Consider the following 22,500-nt stretch of genomic DNA (forward strand, 5'->3'; position numbering starts at 1 on the left):
GATACAATAAATAAAGAAATAGGAGTGAATTCATTTAAACAAACTTCCTAGAAATTTCAGATACACACACACACACACACACACACACACACACACACACACACACACACACACACACACACACACACACACACACACACACACACACACACACACACACACACACACACACACACACACACACACACACACACACACACACACACACACACACACACACACACACGAACAGAAACATAATGGATAACATGGAAACTGTGTCCGTCTAACCTAGAAAGGAAATATATGTTGGCAAAATATTGAGTAATACTAATTGGCTTTGACATGATGGATTAAAAATGTTGATCTCTCTAAAGCGACGCTAAAGATAAATCTGCCATGAAAGATTGATGTCATTCCGCACTTTCTCAATCATCTATGTGGTAATATTGTGATAAGTTAGTTCATCCAGGTAAACGTTTTGCATTCCTGGTGGTGACACAATGAGACAGGACAGAGGCAGACAGACAGACAGACAGACTGGTAGACAAACAGACAGGTAGACGTACAGACAGACAGACATAACAAGTAGACAGACGAATAGAGAGACAAAAAGAGAGAACGGACACATAAAAGAAGAGATGAGATAAAAAACGGAAGAAGATAAAGGAATGGGAAGGTTTTAAACAAAGGGAGAATAAAATTAAGATGAGGAATAACTGAACTGCCTAGAGAGAGAGAGAGAGAGAGAGAGAGAGAGAGAGAGAGAGAGAGAGAGAGAGAGGGAGAGATTGCATGCCACCCGTGGTGACGAAAATGAACTCTTGACATTTACGCAAATTATATAAATTAATTAATGAGCGAGCAACAAGTGGCCAACATATGCATAATAACGTGTCGCCAAGGCCAGGGCAACGGGCAGAGGTTATTGGGGAAGGTTACTCAGGCAGTTTTCACGGCTATTAGCTTGGAGAGGAGAGCAGGCAGAGAAACACGTAGAGACAGCTGGACAGAAATAATAGCAGTATGATTGAAAAAATTATAAATGAGAGATCTATAAGAGAAAGACAGGCATAGTACGACACACGTAGACAGGCAAGCAAGCTGAAAAACAAAGGAATAAGATAAGAAGAGGGATATATTTGAACCATTTATAAGCGAATGGTTGATAAGAGAAAGCACGTTCAGAGTCAAAGATAACTAGACTAATAAACAGGTAGATAAGTAAAAAGAAATATATAAGAATTATGAAATAAAAGAGAGACAAATACATACACACAAAAAAATGTACACAAATAGTCACAGGTAAAAGTAGACAGAAATATTATCCATTATATAAGACATAAATAGTTTGAGGGACTATTACATAGAATGAGAGAGAGAGAGAGAGAGAGAGAGAGAGAGAGAGAGAGAGAGAGAGAGAGAGAGAGAGAGAGAGAGCCAGAGAGACCCAGAGAGAGCCAGAGAGACAGAGGAACACACACACTTAGGTAGAAAAACAGAGACAGATAGACAGGGAATTATTAGTAAGTAGATAGAAACACACCCAAATTCACTTCATATATTTTCTTCTTGTAATGGAGTGTCCAGCCATCTCGCCTCTTCTTCCATTGCTTCTCTTAAACGAGTGGCCGGCGAGGGAGTGTAATTTATAATATGATTTCGTGTTACCTGTTGCATAGTCATTAGTTAATTGAATACCAAGTGTCAATAGCCTACATCTCATTTATGTGTGTACCTGTGTGTGTGTGTGTGTTTGAATGTTTGGTTTATTTCACTGTTTTGTATTTGTTGTTGTTATTGTTATTTTGTGTCGTGTTTTTGCTTAGATTTTCTTTTTTTCTTCCGGTTTATCTTTTTGAATCTCTGTGTGTGTGTGTGTGTGTGTGTGTGTGTGTGTGTGTGTGTGTGTGTGTGTGTGTGTGTGTGTGTGTGTGTGTGTATTTCAAAGCAACAGAACCTTAGATTGAACAACAACGAACTATATTATTCAAGAACCAATCCTTAACTCTTAAAGACACCAGTACCCAAGAACCAACCACTGAGGTACACCGGTATAGGAGAACCAGCGAACCGGTCCATACCATTCACGAATCAGTCAGAACCAACACATGTGAACCAATTGAAAGAAATCCCTATGTAGACCGAAATAGAAAAGAAAATACACACACACACACACACACACACACACACACACACACACACACACACACACACACACACACACACACACACACACACACACACACACACACAATGACAGGATTCGGGTAAATTCTGTAAATTAAAAGTTATCTTTCCTTTTACGGCTTCCTGAGGTAATCTTCGTCCAGGACACGCGAAGAACTGAGCTTCACGATACCTCCTCCTCCTCCTCCTCCTCCTCCTCCTCCTCTTCTTCTTCCTCCTCTTCCTCCTTCCGGCCTTACTTCATTCTTTCCTTGTTCTTTTCTGCTTCTCTTTTTTCTTGATGTCATGTTTTCATCTTTCTTTTTGTGTTAACGTAATGTTATCGTGCTGTTGTTTTGTTGTTGGTTTTTCTCTTTCTTTCTTGTATTATTCATTTATTTATATTTAGCAATCGCCTTTGTTATTGCCTCCTCCTCCTTTTCTTCTCCTTCTCCTCCTCCTCTTTTTCCTCCTCCTCCTCCTCCTCCTCCTCCTCCTCCTCCTCCTCCTCCTCCTCCTCCTCCTCCTCCTCCTCTAATAACTAATAACGAAAAGAGAATGAGAGAGAGAGAGAGAGAGAGAGAGAGAGAGAGAGAGAGAGAGAGAGAGAGAGAGAATACATATAACAGTAAATTCTGGCTTGAATGTAATCTTATTTAGCGCAAAGTAAGTCTAAATGAAAGCAACAGGAGATACACAGAATTACCTCTGCTGAAAAAAAAAAGGTTACTTCCCCCCGACAAATTGTTATTGCAGGATGTAACGGAGGCGCTGCGTGGCGTGGCGTTGCGTTATCACTAAACAATTATATTAATGAAATTTATGCGATCACCTCAACTCAGAATAACTGTATAGCTCCTGACAAAACGCATTAATACTGAGCGGTGACGGACGATCTTCTCAGTGTCAGTTCCTCGGTGCTTGAGGCGCTAATAGGATTGCTTTGGTGTCACTGCGAAGGAAGGCTGTGTGGGTTTGGCAAAGTGTGAAGTGAAGTGTTATGTAAAGTGTATTGGTTTTGAGATAAATGTGTGCGTGGTGTGTGTGTGTGTGTGTGTGTGTGTGAGAGAGAGAGAGAGAGAGAGAGAGAGAGAGAGAGAGAGAGAGAGAGAGAGAGAGAGAGAGACTAATAATCTTTTCCTGTTATTCTTCCTTTTCTTTTCCTTATACTCTTTTTCATATATTCTCTTTCGCTTCATATTTTTCTCTTCCCATACCATTCCTTGTTTTCTCTTTCTCTCACTTTGTTTTCTTTCTTGCCATATGCTTTTTTTCCCCTATACCTTATATGCTAAACTCTTTTCACCCTTTTTCTTTGTTCTATTCCTGCTATTTCAGTGTTATTTTCTGTTTCTTTACTCTCTTATATTTCTTTTTTTTCTAACGTTTTTATCATTCGTCTTTCCTTATACAATGTCTTTAGTCTAAATATTTTTCTCTTTTACACGTCGTTCCTTATTTCATCATCTGTAAAATTCCTTGTCTGTTCCATTTTATATCGCTTTGTAACACACAGAGAGAACAAACGAACAAAGGAGAATAAATAAACTGCAGCAGAGAGAGAGAGAGAGAGAGAGAGAGAGAGAGAGAGAGAGAGAGAGAGAGAGAGAGAGAGAGAGAGAGAGAGAGAGAGAGAGAGAGAGAGAGAGAGAGAGAGAGAGAGAGAGAGAGAGAGAGAGAGAGAGAGAGAGAGAGCCGGAAACAATCAACAGCTCTGCCATTGCTTCATATTTTAAATCTAACGTAACTTTCACAATTGAATGGCTCTTAATATCAATCTATTTCGTTTTCAAAAATAATCAAATAAAATGTCAACGAAGTGGCCAATGAAAGATGCTAAATTGCCGTTTGTTATTTTTTGGTAGTGTGTGGCTGCAAGCTCGCGTGATTGCAATCTGGCAACGTATACAGTGGTAGAAGGGCGGTTGGGTAGGGTTGTGACAGCGGCGGGGTTGTAAAAGTGGCGGGTGGCGCTGCTGGGGCGGTATACACGGCTGGGGGACGGGTGCTGCTACTGCTGGGACGGGCGTGGGAGTTGTGAGAAGAAAGGGGATGGATGGTTTGTTTTTTTTCTATTTATTGTTGTTGTTGTTGTTGTTGTTGTTGTTGTTGTTTTTTGTTTTTGTTCGTTTTTCTTTCCTCCTTTTTCTTTTTTCTTTTTCTTTTTTGTTTCTTTTCTTCTTTCTTTTCTTCTTCTTCTTCTTCTTCTTCTTCTTCTTCTTCTTCTTCTTCTTCTTCTTCTTCTTCTTCTTCTTCTTCTTCTTCTTCTTCTTCTTCTTCTTCTTCTTCTTCTTCTTCTTCTTCTTCTTCTTCTTCTTCTTCTTCTTCTTCTTCTTCTTCTTCTTCTTCTTCTTCTTCTTCTTCTTCTTTTTACGAGCTGATGAGTCTAGCCAAGTGTACAAAAAATGAAGAAATAAAGTTAGTTCAATCTGTCACTCACCGCAAAATATAACTAATCTTACAAAACAATGATAAAAAAATAGGAGAGGAAGAATTAGCGAATCTAGTGTCGTTAGTGTCTTTGTACTTTTTCCTTTTTCTTTCTAGACTGGTTTTATATAAATGTTTATCAGCATAAAGAAAAGGAGGTGGTGATGGTAACTGGAGTATTAGGAAGAGGTCTGAGGAGTGAGTCTTGAGGGATGAGAAACCAGGGATAAACTAACACCAGAATTCAAAAACGCTTTCCTCTCTCATTATGACAGATTTCCAAGGCCACAGAGACGATTAGCCGAATTTTCAAGACACTTCTTCCTTGTAATAATCTAGAAATCTTGACAGTCCATCACTAGAACCATAAAAATGCTCCTAAAATCAGAGTATTTTCAACTAGAGCCTTTCGTAAGTAGCGATATTTCAGAATACTGGCAGAAGGGTTATGGTAAGAATGTGTTGGTAGAAAAGTGACAATAGTGTTTAGCAGTGAGAAAATTTTAACGTGTGTGGGAGTGTGGGTGAAGAACAGCAGTTATGCATTACTAAACACAAGACACAATGATGATGATAATGATGATGACGATGACGGTAACAAAAGTGTAGCACTAAAGTTTTAATGATAATGATGAAGATGATTAAGAAAAACAAAAGAATAACAGCAACAACGATAACACCACCATCACCACCACCACTACCAACACCAACTCGACCAACAAAACAACAACAACAACAAACACAAAAAAAAAATACATAACCTCCTTCCATTAATTATAACCCCAAACACGAAGAAAAAGAAGAAAAAATAGAGAAAAGACGACACCTTGGGACGAAAAAAAAGAGAAAGAGAGAACAAGAGAAAGAACGAAGAGTAAAAGGACTAGGACAGAGGAGGAGGAGGAGGCGTCGGCAGCGGAAGAGGCGGAGGAGGAGAAGTGGGTGGCGTTAGTTAAATTTTACGGTCTTGAAGGGCCCTCAAGGGTTTATTAACGCCGTTGTAAGAGGCAGATGAGGCGTTCCCAGAGCCGTGTGTCTCGCGGAACGGGGGCGAGGGCTGTCCGGGGGTCGCTCTTTCATTCTCACGAGGCCGCGGTCTTAACTGCATCACAATAACCCAGAATCAGTTATAGACGCTCTCAAATGACCTGAAGTGTGCAAGTTTTGTGGGGGAAATGTAACACTGCTGGAGTTTCTTGCGCCTACAGTCTTCGGTTCTGAATAGAGGGACGGGTGGAGGTGGTGAGGGGACGGAGAGCTGAGTGGGATGTGTAAGGAGATAAGGTAGAGAAGGTGTAAGGAGAGGAGGAGGCAATGGAGGGAGAAGAGCAGGAGGTAGTGGTGGTAGTGATGGTGGTGGTGGGTAGAATAAAGATAATGGCTGGTAATATAGAAGAAAGATAATGCAGTCATTTTTTTCCTTTGTTTACTATATAATGTAATAAAGATTGAGAATAATCGCATACACCCTTTCTCTCTCTCTCTCTCTCTCTCTCTCTCTCTCTCTCTCTCTCTCTCTCTCTCTCTCGCTCTCGCTCTCGTTCTCGCTCATCCTCCTAATCCCACACCACTCGTGTCATCTTAAAATCCAAGCAAGAAAAAGAAAATCAAAAGCATGATTCCCGTAGAGCCTCAGCCCGGCAGGAGGCGGAGGAGGGGAGGAGCTGAAGGGAAGAGGAGAGCAGAGAGTAATTGCAAGAAAGGGAAAGGAAAAGATGCATTTGAAGAGGGAGAAGGGGAAATGAGATGCACAGACTGATGGGAAAACAAAAAGAGGGAAAAAATGTTGATAAGATGTATTGCAGAGGGAGAAGGAGAGATAAAGTGTAGAGGAAAGAAAGAGAAGGTGCATATAAAGAGAGAGAAAGTGAGAAGGGAGGGTTAGATATGCAGTGCGGTGGGAAGAATTAGGAAAAATTATGTAGATAAATGTAATGTAGAGAAATAAAGGAAAAGATGAATATTAGAAAGAAGTGAAGGTGTAGATGAAAAAGGGAAAAATGAAAAAAAACAGAATTAGGGAAAAAAATATGAAAAGACAGAGAAGGGAAGATAAGGTACTAAAAAGAGCAATGGAAATAAGAAAAATAAGCGAACAATGTGAAGATAGAGAGTATTAGGGCAAAAAAAAAACATTTGTATGTGATAAAAGGAAGAACAAGAGGAAATAGAGAAGATAAAGGAGGAGCAAAAGGATAAAAATAATAGTGGAAGAAAAGGAACACGAGAGAATTACAGAGAAAAATAGAGAAAAGGGTGAAGTGAATAAGAAAATGGAAGAGGAGAGAGGGACCAAATGGAATGAAGAGAAACGGAGACTAAAAATAGAATGAAGAAAATATTGAACAAGAGAACAAGTAGGAGACGAGACGAAAATAGAAAACAAGAAAGGAAGATAATAGAAACATAAAGAGAGAGAGAGAGAGAGAGAGAGAGAGAGAGAGAGAGAGAGAGAGAGAGAGAGAGAGAGAGAGAGAGAGAGAGAGAGAGAGAGAGAGAACACAAACACACACAAACAAGAGATGGACACTGAGACAAAGAGATAGCGCCACTAACAAACAGACAAACAGTGAAGCAAACACGCATAAACACAAAAAAATATGATAATGATAAAGATAACTCTCTATGAATACGGTTAAGAGGAGGAGGAGGAGGAGGAGGAGGAGGAGGAGGAGGAGGAGGAGGAGGAGGAGGAGGAGGAGGAGGAGGAGGAGGAGGAGGAGGAGGAAGAGGAGGAGGAGGACGAAGAGAAGGACGGCGAACACTTAAGAATAAAAAGGAAAAACAAACAGCAACAGACACGTTACTCCTTTTACTTTGTAGCAACTGCCTATTTGTACAGTGAGAGAGAAAGTATATCAAAGATAAAGGCCTCTCCCCTCCTACCGCTTCCTCTATAATTGGCTGCAGGAATAGATAAAAAATATACAGCATTGAAAAGACAGAATATTAAAGTACAAAAATAGATGAAAACCTGAAGAGGAGGAAGACGACAAAGAGGAGGAAGAGAAAAAAAGATAGTAATAGAGACAGAAGAACAGAGACTCAACAATAGAAGATAAAGGCATCTGATGAATAAAGAAGATGAAGGGGAGAAGGAGGGATACGAGGAGAAGGAGGAGGAGGAGGAGGAGGAGGAGGAGGAGGAGGAGGAGGAGGAGGAGGAGGAGGAGGAGGAGGAGGGAGCAGACGACTCTCTTGTGCTGCACCTCCTCCATATCCTGATAAATAAAAAAAAGATGAAGGAGAGAAGGAGGGATACGAGGATAGGAGGAGTAGGAGGAGGAAGAAGAGTAGGAGGAGGAGGAGAACGAGGAGGGAGGAGACGACCCCCTTGGGCTGCACCTCTTCCATATCCTCCTCCTCCTCGTCATCCCCTCGCTGAAGGCAACAAATGAGATTGCTGTTTATAGGTGTTTCAAGTAGAGATCGAGTATGTCATTTTTCGGCTGTTGATCCGCTGTGTGTTTAGAGCCAATTACCGGGTGCTGAGATTGTTCGTGTCCCGGCAGGTAACGAAGCCAAGTGGGCCGTGGGTCAGAGGTAGAGGTAGAGGGAACGGACGGGGGGTAGTAGACAATCAAGGTAAGCAAGGTCAGTGGAGGGAAGGAGGTAAAAAAAAAGCTAGTAGGAGGGAGAGAATAGATAAAAGATAAGAATGGTGAAAGGGTAGATGAGGAGGAGGGAAAGTGGAAGAGAATAAAGAAAGGGATAGATACATAGAAGAATGACGCCAATAGTAGGAAGGGATGAGAGAGAGAGAGAGAGAGAGAGAGAGAGAGAGAGAGAGAGAGAGAGGGAGAGGTAGAGGGAGGGAGAGGGTAAGTCAAGAGGCGGAACTGTCTGTCAATTTTCTGGGTAATGATATTGGCGTTTTTAGACATACATTATTGGGTAGAGTGTGTCCAATGGGCGGGCGTACTTTGTTTTTATTAATCCCAAATTGATAACTCAAGCAGCCCTTTGTGAGGACAGTTCCAGACTTTAACAGACAATCACCTTTGAAGCGACGGATATGAGAGCCCTGCGCGACGTCCCTCCAGTTTGGCGGCCTCGCGCACAAAGGTCAGCTGTAATAAGCACTTGGCGATGTTTTAGATGGACGACACATCACTTCCTCTCTGTTTGGCCTCACGCTCCAGCCTCGCTCCAGCCTTGCTCCCGCCGCCACTCTCCTCTTCAGCTTGTCACTCCTCCTCCTCCTCCTCCTCTTTCTCCTCTTCCATATTTCCCATCTTTCCTCCGTACATTCCCTCCCGTGGCTCTTTTTCCATGTTCTTCTCTCTTTCCTCTTATGTACATCCTTTCTCTCTCTCTTTCTCTTTCTCTCTTTCTCTCCTTTCGCTTTTCACTTTTCTCACAATCCTCCATTTTATCTCGTTGTTTCTTTTCGTGGTTTCCTCTCGCTTCGTTCTCTCTCTCTCTCTCTCTCTCTCTCTCTCTCTCTCTCTCTCTCTCTCTCTCTCTCTCTCTCTCTCTCTCTCTCTCTCTCTCTCTCTCTGTTATACTGTTTTCTTTTGATTGTGTTATTTAATTTCTCTCATTTATTGATATTTTATTCTCCCTGTTTCTTTTATCCTTTCCTTTCTCGGTGATGATGATGATGATGATGATGATGATGATGATAGTAATGATAATAATAATGATCACGTGACTGGTCCTTTTTCTTTAGTCTTCTTCAAAATTTTTTCTCGTTTTCTTCTGTGATTCTTCCTCCTACTTTGCCTCTACTTCACACCTTCTCCTTCCTCCTCCTCCTCCTCCTCTTCCTCCTCCGCTGCGCCTTCGTGTCTGAACCGCCTTGTTTTTCTCCTAGTTGTCCCTTCAGGCCCGTTTTCCCTCTCCTTATCCTTCACCTCACTTCTCGCTCCTCCCCTTCCCTCTGTACCTTTCCCAGCCGCCCTTCCTCCCCACGCCTCCGCCGCCCCATTCCCACAAGAAGAGTCGCCCGTCCATCGCCGCCCGCCGACCGCCGCTAATGACGCCCATCCGCTGATTCCACATTTTTCTTTGTTAATAACTTTCCGGCTCGTGTTATGAAATAGTAATGAATTGATTCGTGGATCTGCATTAACACTGCTAAACGGTCGATTACACAAATCGTATTAAGTTTATTGGTAATTACCCTCAGACTAATGAACGATAGATTGTTTAAAATGGTAATAACAGTTAGCAGCATACAATTACTTACATTTTAACTATGTTGATATTGAGCAGGAATGAAGAACAGATGGGCACATTCACAATGCTAATGGCGCAATTTCATCAGTGTTGGACGGGTCTGTATCGGTCATATTGGCATATCGTCCCCGGCACAGTGAGGGCGCCCAGCCACGCACAAATCTTGGTAATGGTGGACATGGTAATCACAGGCCTTTGTTGATGTCGCCCCCCTCCCCCTCCCCCTACAGGAACAGAAGCAGGTCGGGCCGCCGGTGTCCTGGGCAGCCTGGCGAGGGTGAAAACGATCCCGGGCTTGATGGGTGTGGAGGGGAGAGGCGGCCGAGGGAGGAAGGCTTCGTACAGAGGGAAGAAGGGATGTCTTAAAGTTCTGGGGGCGTGGGAGGGACGGGGGGAGGAATGTCTTGTGAGGAGGTGAGGCGAGAAATCTTGAGGGGAGGGAAGAAGGGCGATATTGAGTGAAGGGAAGGGAGGCACTGAGTGAAGGAAAGGAAGGTCTTACTGAAGGGGTACAGGAAGGAATGTCTGGCGAGGAGAAAAGGAAAGGTGAAGGGAAGTATTGGGCGGAGTGACAGAGGGAAATTTGCAGCAGAGAAGTTTATAGGGAAGGGAAATAAGGGAATTCTAAGAGGAAGGAAGGATGTTGTGTTTGTTTAGAAGGAGAGGAAGTGAGAAGGGAATAAATGTGTTAGGAAGGAAATAAGATGCTGAAGTAGGAAGGATAAACGATAAGGAACAATTCATAATACTAAGAACATTAAGAACGATGTATGAAATTTGTATAAGCACTAACAAGAAAACAGGAAATAGAAAAAGTATATGTTTTGCAATTTCTATTCCGTCTAATGTTTGCAGAATATGAAGAAATGTTTCGGAATGGGTAATGACTGAAGAAAGATGTACCAGACAGTAGTGAAGGGTTAAGGGAAGAGCGGAGAGGTAACACAATGAAGAATAGATGTTGATAAAGGAAAATAAATATGAAAGGAAGAAATAACGAAATAATAAGGTGTTTTGGAAGGAAAAAAAAGGGAACATCGTAATTTCAACACACATAATTTTACCATGTCCTCAAAACAATAAAATTAATACCAAACCACACCACTGCAAGCACATCACAAGCTGGAGACAGTCACGTCACCTGAGGACTAACGGTAATACAGGTGAAGCGTAGCAAGTGCTCTGGTGCACCAATTCTCACCTGTGAATGGCTTACTGGCTATGGGATTATAATACAGGTGTGCCATTAACTGAGTCACGAAGATGATTGTGCCTGATGCTGCAAGAACAGTGTTAGTGAGGTTAGATTGAAACTCCATCCTACATCTTTCTCCTTCTCTTCCTCCTCCTCCTCTGTCATCTCCTCTTCCTTCCCCTGCTTCCTTTCTTCTCTTCTTACCTCTCCTCCCTTTTTTTCCTTTTCTTATTCCTTCTTCCCTATTCCAAATTCGTTTCAATCATTCACCTTTCTTTCCTTAAGCTTTCAGTCTTTCATCTCTCCTCCATACCCACCTGTCTCTTCCTCTTTCTTCCTGCTTCTCGCCTTCCATCACTATACCTTTTTTTCTCCATCCCTTATTTCTTTTTTCCTCCTTTCTTTCTCTCACTAACCAACCAGATCACCACCACCACTGCCACCGCCACCGCCGGCTGAAGGAGGTGGCTGCCATCCATTAGTCAAACTTCTGAAGATTGGGAGGTGACTAGCGGCCTGGGGGAGGTTGGGAGAAGGGGTTAGTCGGGAGAAAGGGGTGTGGAGGGGAAGGGTTGAAGGGTTGCAGGTGGATTTATTCTGTGTTTGTCTGGGCGGGGGTGGTTGGGTATATTTTAGTGGCGGCGGAACATAATGGTGGCATGGAGTGAAAGGCGGAGATATAATATTCATAGCGAGGCTTTCATTAGAGACGAGGGTCGAGATGGCGTGCTAAAATGGTCTTCAGTAATTCAGGTGCTGGCGACACCAACACTCTCGCTGCACTATTCATGACGCTGCTGCTGACGCCGACGATGACAGCAAACTAAACTGGAATGAAAAGAAGAAAACAGGGGAGTGTAAAAAATATATATTGAGTTTATCGTCTGTGTTAGTTAAGTCATAGGTAAGCATTCTTAATACTAGCACGACAAAATGATGGCGAGAGTGAAGGAATAACACCTTGAGAAAAATACACATTGAATTATTTTATCGTCTCTTTAACTTTTTACTGTAATATATTTATTTACTATTTTTTTTATTGTAGCTTTAACAATATCCTTACTTTATGGCACTTCCTCTCCTGTTAGTCATGACTGGAAAAAAAAGAAATGACATGTCACAGGTAACAGTCCTAACACTGATCTGGGAGAACTTAACTTTGGAGAGATAAAAGGAATAAGTCAGATATATATTGTACTAAATCACTGGCGCGTTACTTCCATTCGCTATTCCCGGAAATAAAGATTCTTAGTACTATGAGGCGATTAAAATAGAATGGGAAAGAAACTCGTTAATAGATATATCGAATTGGTTGTTCATTGCCTCCATTACTTAACCCAAATATAAGGTAAATCATTCTTATCACTGTGAAAAAGTAGGCAATAAATAAAAGTGTGTATAGATTAAATAGTTGATTATTCCTATGAGCTGATTCATAGGTACGTTATTGCTATCATTGATCTGAGAGGACTAAAATCGAGTGAAAAAGAAAGAATATAATTGTTCTATTAGCTAACTCATTTGCAAGTCACCTGGGAGGAGACTAAACTAAGAAAAGCACTGAATAATATGAAAAATGTATCAAATTAGTTGTTGATCGCCTCTTTCATCTGCCGCTCACAAGGATACATTCCTCGCACTGATCTCGGCCACTCGGTAAACATTTTAACATTAATATTCAACACGTGCCTTTAATTCGTAATGAGCACCATGAATTACATATGTCGAGAGGCGGCGCGCGTCGTCCATGGATGAGGAACCGAAAAAGAATCCAAATTAAGCGTGTTTGTCCTCTGGTTTTATCATTGCTGAAGTGGATGTTGGATATTTTTTCCCAGTGTAGGATAAGAGAAGGAGTGGATATTGTACATTATTCCATTCATAAATGATGGAAAGTGTGCGAGCGAGGCAGCGAGGGAAGAGAGAACAAGAGGCACAGAAAAGAAGAATGGGAAGGTGGGAGAGGCAGTGAGGGAAGGGCGGGATGGGGGAAGGGAGTAAAGGGGGGGAGGGCGAAAAGCAAAGTGAATATGAGAGAAAGCATTACAAAGCTTCAGACATTGTTGGAATATTCACGTCGGAATAAATGGAAATCAGCCGTAATATCCGGCGTCTCGATCATGCCGCGCAAATATCTCTTTATAAATAAAATGTGGAGCATCACTCTTCATCGGGGCGCTCGCCTGAGGCCGCTCCGTCACATAGCAAAAATGTTTTTTCATCGCACAACCCATCAGGCAGCGACCAATCAGGACGGAGCTTTGTATGACGTCATGTAGCTGAATGAGTGTGGAGTCGCCTGATTGGCTAATCTCGTCATGATAAAACATGAGAGAGAGCCTTCAGCGTCTGTGATTGGCCGGCGCCACGGCACATCACACGAAAACATCATAAATACATTTGTTGTCATTACTGGACCTTCGCGGAAACGGACGCCGGGCGACGCGCGGCACAGCGAAAAGAACGCTGAGCCCGCTGAAGAAAGCAAAGAGGAGGGTCGGATTTCAGAGCGGAAGCTTTTTATTCGCTCTTCTTATTTTATTTCTGCTTCGGTAATGCCGTGGATAAATCAGCGCCAGATCATCGCACCCCCCCTCCCACCACTCTCACTGTGGCCCTCTTCTCTCTCTCACAGCAATCACTCGCCACATCCAGGCGTCCCTCTCATTTCATACGCTTATAGACCTTTCCTCTCTCTCAAACACCATCTCTGTTCTCTTACCCAATCCCTCTCATCGCTTCATCCCATTCCTCTCACTCACCCAGCACCTCTCACTCTCTTTCCCGTACCCACATTCCCTCACAAAGCCCCACTCTTCTCCCTCATATCACCTATCCACTCTCTCACCTTATCCTTCCCGCCCTCCCTCCTCTCTCTCACCTCCCACCGCCCCCTTCTTGGTCCGCCATCCCCTCCCGGCCTCCAGAGCCTCAGGTAGTCCTGCGGTGGCCAACACGTGATTTTGTGCAGGCTTCGTTTGGTTAATCCTGTGTGTGTGTGTGTGTGTGTGTGTGTGTGTGTGTGTGTGTGTGTGTGTGTGTGTGTGTGTGTGTGTGTGTGTGTGTGTGTGTGTGTGTGTGTGTGTGTGTGTGTGTGTGTGTGTGTGTGAATCTGTATTTTGTATTTGTCTCCAATTGTTGTAGTTGCTATCATTGTTATTATTATTATTATTATTATTATTATTATTATTATTATTATTATTATTATTATTATTATTATTATTATTATTATTATTATTATCATTATTATTATTAATATTATTATTGTTATTATTATCATTATATTTAATATTATTGTTTTAATTATTATTGTTTTATTTTATTAAGTGTTATCATTATTGTTATTGTTGTTATTATTATTGTTATATTATTATTATTATTATTATTATTATTATTATTATTATTATTATTAATAATATTATTATTATTATTACTATTGTTATTATCATTATGATTATTATTATTATTATTATTATTATTATTATTATTATTATTATTATTATTATTATTATTTATTATTTTTTTTTTTTGTTATTATTATTACTATTATCATTACTATTATTGTCATTATTATATTATTGTTATTATTATTATTATTATTATTATTATTATTATTATTATTATTATTATTATTATTATTATTATTATTATTATTATTATTATTATTATTATTATTATTATTATTATTATTATTATCATTATTATTATTATTGGTTTTATTATTATTATTATTATTATTATTATTATTATTATTATTATTATTATTATTATTATTATTATTATTATTATTTTTATTAATATTGTTATTATTGTTACTATTATCAGTAGCATCATTAATTTTACTTTTATTTTTGTTATTTGTGTTGTGGTTAGTGATTTTACAGAAATCCCTGCATTTACTGTGTTCATCCTCCCCGAACGAGTCACGCAAAACGAACTGGACGCGAAATGGTCAGTTCTTCCCGACGTGCAGCTCCGTCAGTAGTTCAGTGGGTGATGACAGATGGCACTTACTTCCTGCACTGAAATCGGCGGCCTAATGACTACCTGGCTTTTTATTCACAGGTACACGGGAAAAATTAGCTTCACGAGACACAAAAAGAATAGGAAACCAAAAGAACAGGGAAAAAAATAGAGACAAAACACTAATTTCTTCCGGTATTAGGCATGACGCCCTGAAATGACGGAAAGGAGCGTGGGGAAGGGATGGCGGCGGCTTCGGTGGTGATGGTGGTGGTGGTAGTAATGGTGGTGGTAGTGGTGGTGGTGATGGTGGTGTTCCTTTGTACCTTGTGGAGACCCATTACATTAAGAGAGTGTGGTTTGGTGTTCTGCATCTGTTTCTTTCTCTTGTTATGTGGCTGCTGATGCTGAGTGTGTCTGCTTTCTCTTCCTTTATCTCTCTTTCGTGTGTGTGTGTGTGTGTGTGTGTGTGTGTGTGTCTGTGGATGTGGGTGGGTGTGGGTGGGTGAGTGGCTGGGTGAGTATGGCTAACTGATGCACGTTCCCTTTTACCTGACTGCTGCGTACCTGAGTGTTGCTGGGTGAGGCTGAATATCATGGAGGACGAGGAGGAAGGAGAGGAAGAGGAGGAGGGGGAGGGAGAGGAAGAGGAAAAGGCGTGGATGGATGGATAGTGGAGAGTCGAACCCTTGGTAAATCATACATCATGGAAACAAACAAGTAGCTACGGATTCCTCCTCTTCCTCTTCTTCCTCCTCTTCCTCCCTCTGTACCTCCTCCTCCTCCTCCTCCTCCTCTTCCTCCTCCTCCTCGTGTAGTCCCCCCAAGGTGTTCATATGCATATCCGTGGTCGTGTCAATGCTGAGGATCATATGTAATGGCGGATAAAGCAGAGAGCGAGGTGGCAAAACACAACACAAATTGACTGTCTCTCGCTATAAATATTACCTTGGACGCGTTCCTCTCCTGAATTATTTAGGCTGGGCTGTTGTTCCTCGACCACACTCCATGATCTGTTATTAGCGGCTGGTGTCAGGTGGGAGGCCAAGTGGAGCGTGTGGAAGGGGAAAGAGTGAGAGATGATGTGGATGGCTCGCTTTAGGATAGGGAAGAAAGGGATGGAGATGAGGGATGGAAATGGTAGAAAGAGATATATGGTTAGTGGATAAAGGGAAGCATATGGATAGGGAAAGATTAATGTAAATGATGGAGGGTTAGTTTTAGGATAAAGACAATGGGAAAGGGTTAAGAATGACTGATATGGATAGTGTTTGGATAAGTATAGCCGTGTGGATATATGGAGTTAGGATAAAGGGAATGAAACAAGAGAATGTTGAAGATCGGTGATATGGATAAGTAGGGTTAGGATAAAAAGTAAGGAATGAAAAGAGGAAAGAAAAAAAACAAATAGTATAGATAACCATTAGAATAAGGAGTAAGATGATAGAGTAATGAAGAAGAAAAGTATGGATAAAAGGGATGAGGATAAACATGAGTGAAAGGATAGGAGGAGGAGAATGAGTAGGGGAAGTGAGTGGCAGATAATGTGGATAGAATAAAAAGATGAAGGGGTCGTGAAGGGCGAAGGGAGATAAAGCTGAGGGCGGAGGAAAAGAAAGATAATGTTATTTACTTTCAAAACTTCAATTACGCTTATTAAAGAAAACGGGGAATTAGAGACGCATAGGTAAATAGGATTAAAGTAATGATAGGGAAGGGCGGTAAAGAAGAGGAGGATCTGGGAGGGAAGGAAGGGGGTGTAGGTGGAAGAAAAGACAAGCGCGTGGGGAGGAGGGAGGCGCGGGGGTCGTGGGGGCAGAGGAGAGGGGGAAGGGTGAAAACTCGAAAACTGGAAAGAATTTGTGAGCAGGAATAAATGTCTACCCAGGCTGGCAAGGGAGGAGAGAGAGAGAGAGAGAGAGAGAGAGAGAGAGAGAGAGAGAGAGAGAGAGAGAGAGAGAGAGAGAGAGAGAGAGAGAGAGAGAGAGAGAGAGAGAGAGAGAATACAAGAAATAATGGCACAAAATGGCATCAGAATCTCCAACCATTTAAAGATTCGAGATACAAGCGAAGATAAAATTCAGCGCCAAATTAAGAAAGATGGAATAGAACAACTTGTAGCGATAGAACACGCACACACACACACACACACACACACACACACACACACACACACACACACACACACACACACACACACACACACACACACACACACACACACACACACACACACACACACACACACACACACACACACACACACACACACACACACACACACACACACTTATCTTTAAAGAAGCAAACAGACGGACAGAAAAGTAAAAGACAGATGAAAAGCAGACAGTTTGATAGACATTTGACTAATCAGAGAGAGAGAGAGAGAGAGAGAGAGAGAGAGAGAGAGAGAGAGAGAGAGAGAGAGAGAGAGAGAGTCAAACCGAACTTACAGAGCTATACCCTTACAAATATCCATCCAACAGATAGTTAATTACTTATTCCATCCATCTATCCATATATCTATCCACGCTGTCATGTACAAAATCATTTAGCAAGCTTTACTTCAACCAGCTATCCAGTTTTCTACCATATCATTACTTCTCCTATTCGCTCAACTATCCAGGTTTATTTTTACCTAATGAAATCATCTATCCATCCCATTTTCTATTCAATCATACTATATAAACTTCCTTTACCTATCAATCCATAAATCTAACTCTTTTATCCATCCATCCACTCTTTTTCACTATCCATTCATCCATTCAGCCTTTTATCCATCTCTCCCGCCATCTACTCCAAAGCCGTTCATCTATCCATCCATTCAGCCATTCATCTAGCCAGGCAACAGTGCAGCCATCCAGCCATAGAACCATCCTTATTCCCTTTGAGTCAGCCATTTACTCAGCCAGACAGGAACACGTGGAGTTAGTCAGTCAGAAATGCACACAACCACAGATATGATTGGAAAATAGAAGCAAAAATAACACGAGTCACCCAGACATGCTTTCACCCCTGCACACACACACACACACACACACACACACACACACACACACACACACACACACACACACACACACACACACACACACACAGATAAATTCATAGATAGATATAAATGGAATGATAAATAGATACCAATCACAACTGTGCGTTATGAATACACTGTAATTTGCCATAAAGAAGGTGTAATTAAAACGATCCATTTTACACATTCGCTCGAACTGAAATCCATCATCGTTAGCAAATAAGAATTACACCCAACCTGTATTTTTTAATGAGAAGAAAATGTATTCACGATTCTTCCCTTTTAAATTAAGAGAAAATATTATAAAGAGGGAGAATAAAGATTTGAAACGCATTGAAATTGGAAATGGTTAACACACACACACACACACACACACACACACACACACACACACACACACACACACACACACACACACACACACACACACACACACACACACACACACACACACACACACACACACACACACACACACACACACACAGTCAGCCATCCTCCGCCACGCATCATGAAACCTGGCACAGTTAGCCTTTAGTCTTACCCTTTTAGAAGTTATTCGTTGCGAGCCTCGACTGAGCGGCCGCCAGTATTGAGATAAAAATCCGTGCATAGCTTTGATGGACTTATTTCTCCAATGTTGTCGACTTCCTCCGCAGCGTAAACTTTCTTTATACCGTTCCCCGACCGACCTGCGCCTGGGTAACGAGGAGAGAGAGAGAGAGAGAGAGAGAGAGAGAGAGAGAGAGAGAGAGAGAGAGAGAGAGAGAGAGAGAGAGAGAGAGAGAGAGAGAGAGAGAGAGAGAGAGAGGTGAAAGGATCGATGAGAGAGAGAGAGAGAGAGAGAGAGAGAGAGAGAGAGAGAGAGAGAGAGAGAGAGAGAGAGAGAGAGAGAGAGAGAGAGAGAGAGAGAGAATATGTGTGTATGCGTGTCTATATGCGTTGTGTGTGTGTGTGTGTGTGTGTGTGTGTGTGTGTGTGTGTGTGTGTGTGTGTGTGTGTGTGTGTGTGTGTGTGTGTGTGTGTGTGTGTGTGTGTGTGTGTGTGTGTGTGTGTGTGTGTGTGTGTGTGTGTGTGTGTGTGTGTGTGTGTGTGTGTGTGTGTGAGAGAGAGAGAGAGAGAGAGAGAGAGAGAGAGAGAGAGAGAGAGAGAGAGAGAGAGAGAGAGAGAGAGAGAGCAGAACAGAAAAGAAGAGAGGAGACAACTGAAATATTAATGGGACACAAAGAACCAGAGGAGATAAGGAAAACAAGGAAAAAAAAATGGAAAGATTGAAAAGAAAAGACCTTAACTCAACTAAATAAGAAAAAATAGATAAAACAATTGATACGAAGCGACGAAAAACTAAGAAAACACAAACACACGAACACACGAAGCTGGAAATCCATAGAAAGTGAAAACAACAACAGTGTGAATTATATTTTAGCGGATCTTAATGGAAGTCTCCGGTAAAGTGTTATGTAAGATGAGGTAGAGTTTTTTTCTCACCTGGCCACCCGGGGCTTAGGGTCGCTAATTAGCAGGTGAGCCGATCCCCACCGTGACCTCCAGGGAAGAACACCTGTTGGGATTACCTGGACGAGAAAAAAATAAGACATACTGATCACTGGAAATTTACAGCTCCCTTTTTCAGTTCTTGTGTGAGTGACTGTTGTTTTCTTCCTTCTCCTTTTGTGGTGTAGATTATCATTTTTTTTTTTTCCTGGTAAGGTTGAAGTATGCATGTTTCTGTTTTATTTGTTTATGTGTATGTTTTCTTTAGTTTGTGCTAGGATTTTTATAGTTTGATGTTTGTTTTATATATTTTCTAATTTTTTTCTACACTTGCATTTGTTATTTTTTGTTTTAATTCGTAACTTGTATGTATTTTTTGCGTTTTTTTTTTTTTTAAGGTTCTTGTCTAAAATGTCTCGCTTTTTTTTTAAGGTCTCACTATTTTTATTTTTCGTTTGATTTTTGTATATTTTTTTTCCTCCGTGGTTTAGATTTATTTTTTTTCCATAAATGTGTTGTTTCGTGAAAGTCAAGCCATTTTTTTTTCCACGTGTTATTCGTGCATCATTTTTTTTATTCTCTTAAATTTGCTTTGAATTTTTCTTTTTTTCTTTTGTGAAGGTCAGGGAGTTTTCTTATATCAGTGTATGTATTTTTGACTTGTGAACTTCGGAGTTTTATACTTTATTTTTTCTTTTCGGTGTATATGTTTTTGTTTTCGTTATTGATTTTTTTTTACGTGTGATATTCGCTTTTGGATTTATGTATTTTTTTATTCAATTGTTTTTAGGGGAAGAATGGACATGGATATTAAATTCAATGTTTTTCGTGAAGATCAGTATTTTTTCTTTAAGTGTACATGAGTTTTTGTTTGATATCTGAAATTTGTTGTTCATTTTTCTTAAGATGTTTGGTTTGGTGAGGGTCAAAATATTTTCAGACTATTTTGTATCCAGTTGTCTCTTTTGTGATGTTAAGAGTTAAAAGATTATTATTATTTTTTTCTGGGGCCATATCTTATAAGCAATGTCGTCTTTTATCTCTTTTACAATTTACATAATTATTTATGAGATAAGAAGTGGTCAATGATGTATTTATGTAGTATTGTGAAGAGGAGAGGAGGTTGGAGCTCGCGGCCAGCACAGCAGACAGGCGGCCGGTGTGCTGGCGTGTTCCCTAATGGTCGAGTGCCTGACCCACCTCGCTACAGACCACAGCCCGCTCACTCTCCCCACTCGGAAAAAAGAGAGGTAAAAAAATAATAATTCCCACTTGTGTGTTTAACTGGAAAATAAACAACAGCCATGAAGAGCGACTTTCACGGTAGGGGGAAAAACATCAACATTCAAACAATTTCTGGTTTGCATGTCGACCCGCAAAAACAGACAACCGATGAGGCCGGGGACCGTTCAGCCATGATTTTTACATTTAGCGTTTTGACAGCCGGTTCGGCCATCATGCGGGGAGAGGTTGTCACCGCACTGACGGCACTGGCGGCGGCGGCGGCGGTGGCGTTAGTGGGGGTGGTGGTGGTGACGCTTGCGGTGTTTATTGTCGTTGTAGTTTTATAAGTGTTATGTATGCTGGTGGTGATGATGGTGGCGCTAGTTGTATGAATGAAGGTTGTGGGAATGTGGTGGTGTTACTAGTAAAGGTGATAGTGGTAGGTGGGGTGGTGGCTGTGGTGAAGTAGCAGTGATGGTGGGTGTGGGTGTGGTGATGTCTGTTTTGGTGGTGGTAGCTGCGAGGGTCATGGTGGTGGTGATAGTATTGGGGGTGGTGTGGTGGTGGTTATGGTGGTGCTAATGGAGAGGGTAATGTTGGTGATGGTGGTAATGGTGGTAGTGTTGTTGGTTGTTATAACTAGCACCGTGAGTCTGGCTGGGTGAAAAGTTTGAAGTTAGAATAATTAACTATAACAATAACATCACAGCACATACCGGTGTCAGACTCCATGAACCGAAAATAAACATAAATAAATAACATTCTAATTCAAAATAAAGGGACTGACACCATTCCAGCGAAAAAAAAATAGAGGAATAGATTTTTATTTTACACCCTTGGGAATGCCATGAACAAACAGTAATTTATTTATCCACACTAATTAATTCATGTATTCATTAATTCACTTACCTGCTACTAAATTACCTCATCCAAACAGTGGCGCGCAAACAAAACTTTCAAAATAAATAAGAATTACGGAAAGAAACGCACGTACATCTTACAAACAAGAAAAAGAATAAGAAAAAAGAAAATGAACTAAAATAAGAAACGATCGTAAATAAAAGGAACATACTAACTAAAGAAACATTCCTAATTAAAATAAAGAAACACTCCTAACAAAACTAAAGAAACATTCATAACTTTACAGCGGCGTGACAAAGCGTCCTTCACTCCCTCCCTTCGTTCCCTTCGCTGTGTTGTGTAATGCATGTTCCTTCAGGTAATAAATCCCGCACCTCATAAACACCTGGCACACCGCGGCGGGACAGGTGAGTATTAGACATTCCTCAGCGTGCAGCGTCCGTCCCAGCGCTACCGACAAGCAGTAAATGTACCACAACATATCAACATTTAATCACACTACATTTCAAGGCGCGAGTGAAATAAACTATGACACTTAAACACACCAACACGCCACTACATTAATAATATAACACTCTCTAAGTCAGACGGCGTACAGCACTGTCCTCCCAAAGTCGATATTCTTGCGTGACTCTACGGCAGGAAATCCCATGCGAGGTGGGAGGGACATGAGCTTTATTAACAGCCCGGCCGACCTCCCGCTCCACTCAGCCTCATTTCGCAACACGTTTATAAAATATATTATAAATGGTGTGTTAATTAATTTCACCTTATAAAATATTCAGTGCGGCGCTTAATATAATGTCGCCAGTCGGTTTACCTGCCGCACACCTGTTAGCTCTGGCCGAGGTCTCCATTACAGGTGATAAAGGTGTGAGTGGGGGCAGAAATAAATGACGCAGGTACTTGCATTTCTTTTTCATTTCGGGTGACGCGACGCGGTCCCACTGCGGGAAAGAAATGTACCGTATTA

This window comes from Portunus trituberculatus, chromosome 20 (genome assembly GCF_017591435.1).
Source record: "Portunus trituberculatus isolate SZX2019 chromosome 20, ASM1759143v1, whole genome shotgun sequence".
Classification (NCBI taxonomy): domain Eukaryota; kingdom Metazoa; phylum Arthropoda; class Malacostraca; order Decapoda; family Portunidae; genus Portunus; species Portunus trituberculatus.